The sequence below is a fragment of the Natrix helvetica genome, assembly GCF_964273705.1.
Source record: "Natrix helvetica genome assembly, chromosome: 4".
Taxonomy (NCBI): Eukaryota; Metazoa; Chordata; class Lepidosauria; order Squamata; family Natricidae; genus Natrix; species Natrix helvetica.
The window spans coordinates 97,558,130-97,570,381 of record NC_138550.1 but is presented as its reverse complement, the minus strand read 5'-3'; the positions used below and the strand labels follow the sequence as shown (position 1 = coordinate 97,570,381).

Below are 12,252 nucleotides of genomic sequence, written 5' to 3'. Positions count from 1 at the left end.
GTGGCTAAGACATTGAGCTTGTCGATTGAAAGGTCGGCAGTTTGGCGATTCGAATCGTTAGAGCCGCGTAATGGAGTGAGCTCCCATTACTTTTCCCAGCTTCTGCCAACCTAGCAGTTTGAAAGCATGTACAAATGCAAGTAGAAAAATAGGAACCACCTTTGGTGGGAAGGTAACAACGCTCCGTGCTCCTTTGGTGTTTTGTCATGCCGGCCACATGACCATGGAGATACCTTCGGATAGCGCTGGCTTTTCAGCTTTGAAACGGAAATGAGTCAGGAACAACTAGCACATATGTGCGAGGGGAATCTTTACCTTTAGAAGATCATTACTGGATTGGAAGTGTAAAATATGATGGCATTCGGTGTACAGTGCTTTCATTCTTCACAGTTCCTTCGAATGAGCAACAATTCCCTTTATGAGAATATCCTCAGCACTTGTATGAAGTGCTGATCGACGTGTAAAGTTATGCTGAATGTATTATGTGAATAATTTGAATTGGGCCTTCTCTTTTGATGTGCTTGCTTAATAGCTGACAGCATTTGTTAGATGTGGATGAAGAATTCAATCATTTTGTGACCCTGATCCTTGATCTTTGGCTTGTATCTTTGATGCTCTTGCTAGGATGGCAACATGATACACATTGCAAAATGCAATGTTTGTACCTTAAAGCCATGTTCTTGTGCAGTTTCAAATGTGTATTTTAAAGCAGTGGATGTAGCACTTGATGCCCGTAGCCCCTTTATAGGCACGACCTTGTATTGATTTGGACCATGGGACCATCTGATCCAGTATTGGCCACCGTTAATGTATTGCAGGATCCAATCTGAGTTGGTCACCATGACCAAATGTTTATTCTTACAAGCTTTCGGGCTCATGCTAGAGCCCATCCTCAGGGAGCTTCTCTCTGTCTCCAGAATATGAACACTGCGCTGTTCTACACATTGTATTTATATGGTGTCTCGTTGTGTGTAACAGAGTTAACGTTTGTGGCTCACTAGAGTTTAGGGAAGGAGTTTCTGCAGCCTTTCTTGGGAATTCTGAGAATATAATTTGGGATCTGCACCTGTAATATGAGCCTGTGATTAAACCTCTATAACGACAACTGTTTCTTGTTCACTTGCACACATGTGATGAGTGCTGTCATTTCTCACTTTCCTCTGATATAATTATCTACAGTAAAAAAAAAAGAGTTGCACGTATTTGTCCATACTCAGTTATTAGGTCCCCATATCTTCTTGTGCTTCCTATTTGATAATGGTTTATTAGAAAATCATAATTTGCCCATTTTTAAAAATGGTAATAGATGCTGTAAGCAGAACTTTGACTTTTTCTTTAAAAAAAGTTATATCAGGTCTAGTACAGTTCATGCACAGGTTTCAGTAAACATTAACTTCTTTTATCAGGGCTCACTGTGCCTTGAATGGTTTAGTAAAGAGACTGTGCTGAAAGACACCAACGAAATGAACAAGTCCAAGGTCAGAAAGATGGAAGACTTTGCATTTTTGATTTCAGTGAAGAAACTTAGAAATCAGGCTTCATAATTGTTTTTCTCCATAAGTTGGTGTAAACTTTTTTGAAGCAAACAAGGAAGCAACATATCTCAATCCCAGCATCCCAGGATTTTTCCCGCAGCATTTAAATTGACCTGCACTATAAATGTCCTTGTCAAGGAACACATATCCTTGACAAGGGCATTTATATGCTGATATAACTTATGCTTGACTGAAAACATTTAAATGCAACGTTTAAATTGGATCTTGGTTTTGGTGAGTTCAGATTTAACATCATCTCTGAGGACTGATTCATAGTCTTTATACTCTGCCATTTCTAGTGCCTCATGGCCTCTCTAATTTTGTCCTCACAACTGTCCTGTGAAGCAGATTAGTTTAAAAAGGAAATACAGGTAGACCTAGTTCAGTGACTGCCTCATTTAACAGAGAAACAGAATGCAGAGTTGGAAGGAACATTAGAGGTCTTCTAGTCCAACCCCCTGCTCAGGAAGGAAGCGCTGTACCATTTCAGAAAAAATGTTCTTTAAACTTTTCTTGAAAACTTCCAGTGTTGGAGCACATAGAACTTCTGGAGGCATGTTGTTCCAATGATTAATTGTTCTGTCAGGAAATGTCTCCTTAGTTCTAGGCTGGTTGTCTCCTTGATTACTTGTGAATAATTTAGCAATCATTTGCAGTTATGATGGTGAAGAAGTCCATGCATTTATGACCTTCGTGTTTCTATACTGTAAAGTAAAGCAAAGCAAAGTAAGATCATAAGCACAGTTACAGTTTTACTTAACAACTTGTTTCAGCAACCAGGTTTCCAGTTCCAATTGTGGTTGCTAAATAAGGACTACCTGTTAACTGACCTAACTCATTGAGTGAGTTCCATGATTGGCTTGGAAACTGAGTGTGTTTCCTAGTTCACTGGATTGCAGATCTTGGAATAAAATTGTCCTGAGTGGGTTGCTTTGCAATCTTGAAACAAGAGGCAAATTTAGTGCAGAATAAACAGGCTGGTTGGTCACTGTGTTCTTTCCTCTTTGTACACTCTGTAACCCCGTTGCTATTTCATCATATTTTCTGCTGTGGAATTTTGCAGGATTTTGATTGGAAGATTGTCTTAAATTGTTCAGAGATTAGTGTGTCTGTGTTAACATTATTCCTTCTGCTTTTGCCCTTTGATTAATCTGTTAGTTGTCCATATCTAAATTATAAAAAAGAGAGAAATGAAAGTTTATGGACATGTTTGTGGGGTGCATCTTGGATGCTGTTAATAGATTTAAATGTTTTTTTTTAACGGTACTATAATTCCTAGGAGTAAAACATTAAGAACTTCATATATACCTTTGCTACATGTGTGCACACAAGCCTATGCATGCAATTAATAATTTAAAAATACACTTTCTTTAGAGAAGTTTGAAGAGTGTTTAGATTAGAAGTACCAGCTGCCTCACTCCATAAGCCGTTTGCAAAGTTTGGTCCCAAAATTCTCAGCAATCTGAGAATTCATTTTGCCACATTATATTTTATTTTTACAGTGGCATCAATTGAGAGACATGTTCCAAACAATTTGTTGAATTAACTTTCACCTGGCACTTTAAAATGCTGAAGGAAAGAAGCCATGTTAACTAAAAACTTACTGACAGTCAGTTATATTGTTTTGGGGCTTTGGTAACTGAAAACCAGATGTCTTGACAGAAAGTTTCATGAATATTTTGATTTTTTCCCTGTTTATTCTTCCGTGTGTATGTGCATTTTCTGAACACTCCCTCCTCCCAATTTAAAAGAGTGCCTTGTGAAAGGAGAAAATGCAGATGTTAAGATGGATTTAAACTGTCTAAAGTTTCTGGTACACTGCAAAGCTCTATTTCTGCAGTGATGGATGACACCTCCTGCAGTAACAGTGCACTGCTGTCAGTCATTGGATGCAGGCGCAGAGCAGAACAGCTGGGTGTAGCATAGTGATTGGCCCAGATATGCCACATGGGGCAGTGAGGAGGTGAGCCTCTTCAGCTACGGTTGACTAAATTTTCTTGCTTGTACTTTGGCCTGCATCTTTAGCTGCAGCACTGAAAAGGAAGGGAGGGAGGGAGAGATTATATAGAAAGGCAGTCTTGCAATTCAACCCCCGTAGAAAGACATGGTGCAACTAAAAATACAACTAAAATGTCTGTTTCAGATTGTTCAATGCTGCGAGCACTTGACAAATTATCTTGAAACCAGTAAATAGAGGATTTGTAAAGGTTAAGAACCGGTTTGAGCAGCAGTCTCTCATAAAACTACATTTACATTTGCGTTCCTTTTTGTTCAAACTATTTTTTTTCCTCTTCACAAAATAATGCCTCTTCTCAAAAACTTTGCAATACATTAATTGTGGCCTATGTTTTACTTTACCTCCCTTTCAACTGAATTAGTTAGTTTGCATTGTTTTATTTGGTGAGCTCTATAGTACTCTGTTAAAAAAGATATGGCCATCCATTTTCTTTAAATTATCTTGTTAAATACAAGTTTGTATTAATTATTGTGTTGGGGGGGGAATTGCTGGCATAGAATACAGAAGAGGTCTTTGTACACAATGTTAACAGGAAGAGCAAGTACACCTCTGCTCAAAATGCATTGATTGCAGAGTTGTAGACATACTCATCACTTCGTATGTTTCAAGAGTTTGTTTTGAGAAACTATCCATTTTATCTCTGGGTGGGTGATTTTGGTGTTGGTTGTGACCAGCTGTTTTAAAACTCACCATTCCATTGCAAGGTTTTACAGTGGCATCAAAGGTATTAGCAGGATATTGTCCCATATGGCAAGTCCTTGAATATTTGGAAGAGGGCATTCTTACTTGACTTGGCTGTTTCAGCCAGATGAGCAAAATACAATACAATGTGAAAATGAAAAAGGAAAGGAAAACAAGATTTTGTTATGCCACGCTGTGCATTTCAGTTCAGTGAATCCATGTGATATATTTAAATGGATGTAGAATGAGTCATGTGATTGGCGTGTTTATCTGCTGTGGGGATCGGCTTGCTGTTTTTGACCGGCAAAGTTGTGTCTTGATTGCATGGGGGAGCAGAATAGAACTGGCTCCAGATTTGGGGATTTGTTTGTGGTCCCCTCCCCATTAACAGCAGCAAGCTGCAACATTGGTTCAAATATCAATTTTCTTTGAAGCATCTATAGTAACTGGCATGAAGCCTGCAGAGCTGCACTGTGCAGTTCAGGTGACAGTTCAAAGTGGATGGGGTGAAGTTCTCCATCTTTGAGTGTGACCATGATTTATTGATAAGTTAACAGCGAAAACTTTGGTTTTACACATAAATAACATTTCCGTTTCTCAGTAGCTTTCCAGTAAAAGTAAATGACATGATTTCATTTAGCCAGGGGTGTCAAACTCAAGGCCCGGAGGCCTGCGGGATGCTTAGATCTGATCTGCAGGGCTACCCTGGAAACAGCCCATTTTCACTGGCAGAGCTCTCGGGCCACCACAGGCATCCCTGACAAGAGTTATGTAGAGCTGGCTAACCCCATCCTGCCTCCCGAGGTCAAATACAACGTTGATGCGGTTCTGTGAAATCAAGTTTGACACTCCTGATTTAGGCCATACTCTGCATTGGGTAGTTCAGAAACTTGGATCATCCCTGTACCTTTGTGGGCTACTAAGCAGGAGTTGCATATGTGTGTGTGATATATTAGGAATACCTAGGCCACACAACTAGACTAGTGTGCTGGCCATTCTATACCACTCTGGATTTCTGCTTGGTGCTGTTGCCATCTGGTTAAACTGTGCCAGTGGCAGCAATAGCAACGGCCCCTGGGATTTGCCCGGCAGGATGAGTACTGAAGCAGTGCCTGGAGCTGAAGAACAGGGTGTTCTTCCTGGTGCTGCAATTGTCCACCTTGCAAGTCTTGCAAGTTCTGCTCCTCTGTCCTCTTAATCATGAGGTGCACCCATTCTGTTTGCCTGTCAGGATTAGATATGGGAAGGAAGAACAAGAACAAGATTGCTCATTGCAGGAAGACAGCTGCAAAATGGAAGCATTTGAGGGGAGGGTGTTGTGAGACAGAGTGCAGCTGCCACACACTTGAGAGTTTTCCATGCTTTTCCAGTGGGCTGAGGCTCAAAACTGCCAGGTCTGTTTCCCCAGCAGAGCACAATTCTTGCAACTACGTACCTGCCTGCTTTGATACACAAAGCACTTCGATAAGCCAGTTTTTGATGGTGAACTGTGTTGGATGATGAGTAAAGAGAACTAGGTTCTTTCCTGCTGTCAGATATGACATTGGGCAATTTTGAAACAACCTTCCCCCCCCCCAATTCCTTTTCTCAACTCAACCTACTTTACACCCTACCTAAGCAAATGCTGCGTTCAAGGAGAAAAGGCAGGATAAAAACCTTACAAGAAAAAATAAGTCAGATTGGACTGTTATGATATGCTATACTGTACTGGCGAATCATTTGGGGCAGAATGTGTTAAACTGATGCTGCATTCATTATAGAGCAGTTGCACCTTTTGCACACTGGGTGCTGAGACCGTCAGAGCTGGTGTAGCACACCCCCCCCCCCATTGCCTAAAGAATTTCAGTTAGTGGGATCTAGGAAGAAACCCTTCTCTTGCCTCAGCCCTATGGAATTGCCCCCGAGGTGAAGCAGTCCCCCCCCCCCCATTCCCAGACTTCCAGAAGAGCATCAAGATATCCTGCCAACTGGCATGGGGGAGGGATCTGAGTGTGGCATGCAACCACACTTGGCTTCAGGACACCCCCCTCTGCTTTTTAAAACGTTTAACCTTTATAATTCAGTTTATAACTAACTCTTGCAAACCAAAATAAACAACCTGTTGAATGCTGTTTTTAACTCTGTTGCTTTTTACAGTCACTTAGGTGAGATGGGCGGTGTAGAAATTTGATAAATAAATACATTTCAAAGGATGCACAGTACCCTTTAAAACTTTGAGGACTCATTTCCCAACCATTGAATGCTTCTTAAAAGTTGCCGAGGAAGCTGTTCTTTGGGTCCCTGTGATAGCCCTTAGAGTAGAGTTATATACCACGTCATGATGCTTTACAGCCCTCTCTAAACGGGTTTACAGAGTCAGCATATTGTACCCAACAATCTGGGTCCTCATTTTACCCACCTCGGAAGGATGGAAGGATGAGTCAACCTTGAGCCTGGTGAGATTTGAACTGCCAAACTGCAGGCAGCCAGCAGTCAGTAGAAGTAGCCTGCAATGCTGAATTCTAACCACTGTGCCACCACAGCTCTTAATTCTGCATTCTAAACAATGCACCACTTAGGCATCTTAAGCATATCTGGCTGAGATGGAAAAGAAGTGTCTTTTAACCAATTGCATCTTCATTTCTAAATCCTGGCTTCCAGCAATCCATTTTGTTGATCCTTTTTCTTTCCTTCTGTCACCTAGCTAACATAAAATACTACTTCTGGCTGGCCCATGAACTCTGGGCTTCTGCTGAAGGTTGACTGAGCCTTCTATCTTTCTGAGGTCAGTAAAATGAGAACCCAGATTGTTGGGGGCAATATGCTGACTCTGTAAACGGCTTAGAGGGCTGTGAAGCGGTATATAAGTCTAAGTGCTATTGCCTATTGCTTTATTTTTGGGGATAGATTTCTGTTGCTTTAGCTCAGGGTTTCTCAACCATGGGAACTTTTAAGATTCCCGAAATTTCTCAGCCAGCACCACAGATAGAGGGGAGGCCTCTTGGGTGCATATACTAGTGTTGAAGATTAGATGTTGATACCCAGCAAACTTCTCCTGGGTAGCTAGCATAGAGAGACGATAAAGAGAATATAGTCTGTGAACAAGGAAGCAGCTGATTTAAGCTTCACCTCTGCTAATAAACACACAGACCTTTGACAAACAGCTGCTTCCCAGATGCACTCCCTATATTTGCCATACAGAGAACAAGGAGAGACCATGTGGTGTAGGGATTAAAATGTTTGTGCTAAGGAGCTGGAGATCCAGGTTTTAATACACCGTCAGCCCTGGAAGCTTTCTTGGGTGACTTTGGGGTTTTAATTTTATTTTTTAGACTCTTAATATTTTTAAACAGGTTTTTTTTGTTACAACATCATAACTAACAGTTCATTTTAAAAAGAGGGATTTTAGCTGTAAATTTTGTAAAAAAAAATTACATGATGTATAGAAAACACTAACAATTTAAAATTGCAGGATGTATTAAATACAACGGAAAAGTCAAATAATATTGTGTGTGTGGATATGAACGATATATTTGTGATTTTGAGAAATATAAATCTATTAGTTTTTAATGCCCATTGTTTGAATAGCTAAATGCAACCTGATAGGAAAAAATATTAATATCTTATATTAATATAATTAATTCTAATAACGTTTCAAATGCCATTGATCCACTGAAATATGCAAAATGAAACACTCGGTTATATGCATCTTTTTGGTATATCTTCCTCATGCAGGGAACACTAAATTGCAAATAGTCCTAGAACTTAACAACAGTTCATTTAGTGACCATTTAATGTTACAATGGCACTGGGAAAAAAAAGTGACTTATGACTGTTTTTTTCACTTACGACCATTGCAGCATCACCATGGTCATGTCATCAAAATTCAGATGCTTGGCAACTGACTCACATTTGTGACAGTTGCAATGTCCTGGGGTCATGCGCATCATCTTTTGTACCCTTCTGCAAAGCAAAGTCAATGAGGAGGCCAGATTCACTTAACAACTACATTACTAACTTAACAATGGCAGTGATTCACTTAACAACTGTGCCAAGAGAGTTCATAAAATGGGTCAAAACTCACAAATATCTCACCTGTTTCTGATGTAGCCTGTACACTATTGTGGAGTGGGGCTTCTGTAGTTTGAGATAGAGCATTTTGCATAAATTATCTTTACTTTACAGGTAGTTCTCACCTTATGACACAATAGGGAGGCCACAAATTGCAATCATATGACTAAAGATGCTGTAAATCATTGTAAATGCAAGATGGCTGCCAAGTACCCAAATTGCAATCACTTGACTGTGGGGGGTTGTAACTTCTAGGATGGTTATATTTACTTTTTACGAGGCTGTTGTAACTTTAAAACTTTGTTAAACAAATGGACATAAGGCGAGGACTACCTGTAATAGTTACAGCTGTGAAAAATGTATAAGGGATGTCTGCAATCAGTGGCATTTAATTTGTACCAGATATCTCCTTTTTGATATAGGTATGGACGAGGCCTACCTAATAATGCACTAAAACTGACATCAAGTAGTTTTATTTGGCTGATCAAACTAGGAATCTGTTTTGGGAAGGGGGTCTTTTAAAAGTCTTGCATTTCTTTAAAGACAAAATGTGTGCCCTGCCTCCCTCCCCCACCGTGACTTTCCTTCTTTATTCCATCTTGATCCAGCCTTCTCTCACTGCCCCTGCAGCCCCCCCACCCTAACTTTCCATGTATTATCTATTATGCTATGCTTTGTGCCTTTGGGCAACATTTCCTGCGTTGCCAACTAAGCCAGTAATGGGTGACAGTGTGCAACAGTAGCTCTTATTCATCTTGTGTGTCTGTGGGTTTTTTAAATTGGTATTTCTTTTGCATATAACATTTTCTGCAGCTGAGGCATCTCTCTCTTTCTGTCTTACCCCTACCCCTTGGTCTATTTTTTTTTTAACACTCCCTCATAAAAGCATCAGCAGTGGATTGTTTCATTTGGAGAACTTAAAGCCTCAGAACAGAAGCTCTTCCAGTTTTCATGAATGCCCTATTTGTTGCTGGAGCACAACTGTTCAATATAACAGGCTGCATCCCACTCTGTTTGGGACCAGTTTGAGCTGCAGAAGGTCTTTGCGAAAACCAGATTTTTGTATCCCAACAGCACCATTTTGTCTGGGATAGTTGGCTGCTGGGGTTGGGGTTTTTTGTTTGTTTGTTTAAAGATCTCTTTTTCTTAAATTTGCATGCATTCTTTCAAATGCAAACCTAACTGAAGTTGAAATAATCCTTTAAAAATACAGCTCCGAAGGTTAAAAACTGCCATTCAGCAGACAAGGGTGATGCTGTGTGGGCTGGATTCTGGGCATTTGCGGGCATCTTAAATAAAAACACCTAGAGATGATCACTTGGCGATTTGCTGAGGTTGCTCTGTAAGACACATTGGTTGACGTGAAGCATCTGCTAAGCCCTACCTCAGATTAGAGATGGAGCTGTCTAATCTAAGAGGCCAGGTTGTCATTCTTTATATATGAATCTTCATTGCTTGGCTGCCACTACAAGTGCTGAAATTTATTTTATTTTTATTTTATTATTCACACTTATAGACCGCCCCCTCTCCCGGAGAGGACTCGGGGCGGTGTACAGTCACTAAAATACATTCTAAAATACATACATAAACAATTAAATTAATACTGGTGAAGGAGGTTATGAGACTGTAATCGAATAATAAATATAATACGTTAAAAGCCTATAAACCCTTAAAACCCAATTAAAATAAATAAATCCCGGGAGGTAAAACTAAGACGGTGCCAGGCCAGCTGATTGAAATAGGTGAGTCTTTAACTTTTGCCGGAAGGAGCGGAGGTCGGTGGTGGTTCGAATGTCTGGGGGGAGGTCATTCCAGAGGGTTGGGCCCATCACAGAGAAGGATCTACTCCTAGGTGTCGCCCGCTGGTATTGCCTGGCAGACGGCACCAGGAGGAGCCCCTCCCTGTGTGAGCGGATAGGTCGCAGGGACGTGTGTGGTAGGATGCGATCCTGCAGATAACTAGGTCCTCTGCCATGGAGCGCTTTAAAGATGGTAATCAATACCTTGAAACGCACCCGAAAGGCTACAGGTAGCCAGTGCAGCTCGCGCAGGAGAGGTGTTACGTGGGAGTAACGAGTACTTCCCATAATAACCCGCGCGGCTGCGTTCTGAACCAGCTGCAGTCTCCGGATGCGTCCCAAGGGAAGCCCCATGTAGAGAGCATTGCAGTAGTCCAGGCGAGACGTCACCAGCGCATGAGTGACCGTGCGCAGGGCACTCCGGTCCAGTAGGGGGCGCAATTGGCGCACCAGGCGAACCTGGTGGAATGCCCCCCTTGCCACGGCTGTCACATGGTCCTCCATTGACAGCCGGGCATCAAGGAGGACACCCAAATTGCGCGCCCGCTCCACAGGGGACAACTGTTCGCCCCCTATGGCCAGCGATGGAGTCAGCTGGCTGAACCGAGGTGCCGGCAACCACAGCCACTCGGTCTTGGAGGGGTTGAGTTTGAGTCTGTTGTCCCCCATCCAGACCCCGACGGCCTCCAAACACCGGGACATCACTTCGACAGCCTCGTTGGGGTGGTTTGGGGTTGAAATATACAGCTGAGTATCATCAGCGTAGAGGTGGTATTCAACCCCAAAACCACGGATGATCTCACCCAGCGGCTTCACATATGCGTTGAACAGGAGAGGCGAGAGGACCGACCCCTGTGGCACCCCACAAGTGAGTGGCCTCAGGGACGACCTCTGTCCCCCTGTCAACACACATTGCTTCCGGTCAGAGAGGTAGGAGCCGAACCACCGCAAAACGGTGCCTCCGACTCCCATCCCCTCCAACCGGCGCAATAGGATACCATGGTCGATGGTATCAAAAGCCGCCGAGAGGTCTAATAGGACCAGGATAGAGGAGCAACCCCTATCTCTGGCCCTCCAGAGATCATCGACCAACGCGACCAAGGCTGTCTCGGTGCTGTGCCCGGGTCGGAAGCCGGACTGGCGTGGGTCTAGATAATCGGATTCGTCTAGGTGTCGCGGGAGCTGCTGCGCCACCACATTCTCAACAACCTTCGCCACGAAGGGAAGGTTGGAGACTGGACGATAGTTAGCTAGCTCCATTGGGTCGAGTGAAGGCCTCTTGAGCAAGGGTCTCACCACCGCCTCTTTCAAGGCGGTTGGTAAGTAACCCTCACCCAATGATGCGCTCACCAGGCCCAGGAGCCAGCCTCGTGTCACCTCCCAGGCTGCCAGTACCAGCCAGGAGGGGCACGGGTCCGTTAAACAAGTGGTGGGTCGCAGCCGTCCACGCAACCTGTCCAAATCCTCGGGGGCAACAGAGTCAAACTCCTCCCAGAGTGGTCTCTCAAGACTCGCTGTTGGCGGCTCGTCTGGTCCACTGACGGAGGTCCACCCGCTCCGGATCTGATCGATTTTGTCCTGAAGATATTCCCCAAACTCCTCTGCTCTACCCTGTAAGGGTGTCTCCCGCACCCTCTGCGATAGAAGGGAGCGAGTCACCCTAAACAGGGCGGCAGGGCGGTTATCCGCGGACGCAATAAGAGCAGCACAATGTCTACGTTTGGCCGCTCTTATTGCCACAAGGTAAGTCCGCAAATAGGCTCTTACCTGTGTTCGGTCAGATTCGGAGCGTGAGGACCTCCACCTGCTCTCTAGACGTCTCCTGTGGCGCTTCATCACCCTAAGCTCCTCAGTAAACCTAGGAGCCCGGGTGGGTCGATGCCGCAGGAGAGGTCGCAAAGGCGCAACCCGGTCCAAGGCCCCAGTCGTCGCCCTATTCCAGGCGGTCACTAGGTCCTCGGAACGGGAGCGGGACAAGGCTACAGGAATTGGCCCAAGCTCCGTCTGGAATCTATCAGATTCCATCAGGTGCCTGGGGCGGTACCAGTTTATAGAGTCTGGTTCCGCCTCCTCGCGGTGGGGGATAGCGCCAGGGAAGTCCAGCCGGAGGGATGAGTGGTCTGACCATGACAGGGGCGTGATGACTAAATCCCCTATTCCCAGATCACTC

The 12,252-nt window shown here is 43.6% G+C and overlaps 1 protein-coding gene across 14 annotated transcripts in view; it reads left to right on the top strand.

Moving 5' to 3' along the window:
- The window catches only part of RREB1 (ras responsive element binding protein 1), a 190,858-nt gene that overhangs the window by 38,572 nt on the left and 140,034 nt on the right, over positions 1-12,252 (top strand). The window contains exon 1 of one of the 14 annotated variants that reach the window (XM_081951883.1): positions 6,925-6,997. The exons of the other annotated variants lie outside the window; for them this stretch is intronic. The gene's annotated coding sequence lies outside the window, so the exon portion shown is untranslated. Of the gene's footprint in view, positions 1-6,924; positions 6,998-12,252 lie in introns of those variants that run through there. 14 annotated transcript variants of the gene reach the window in all.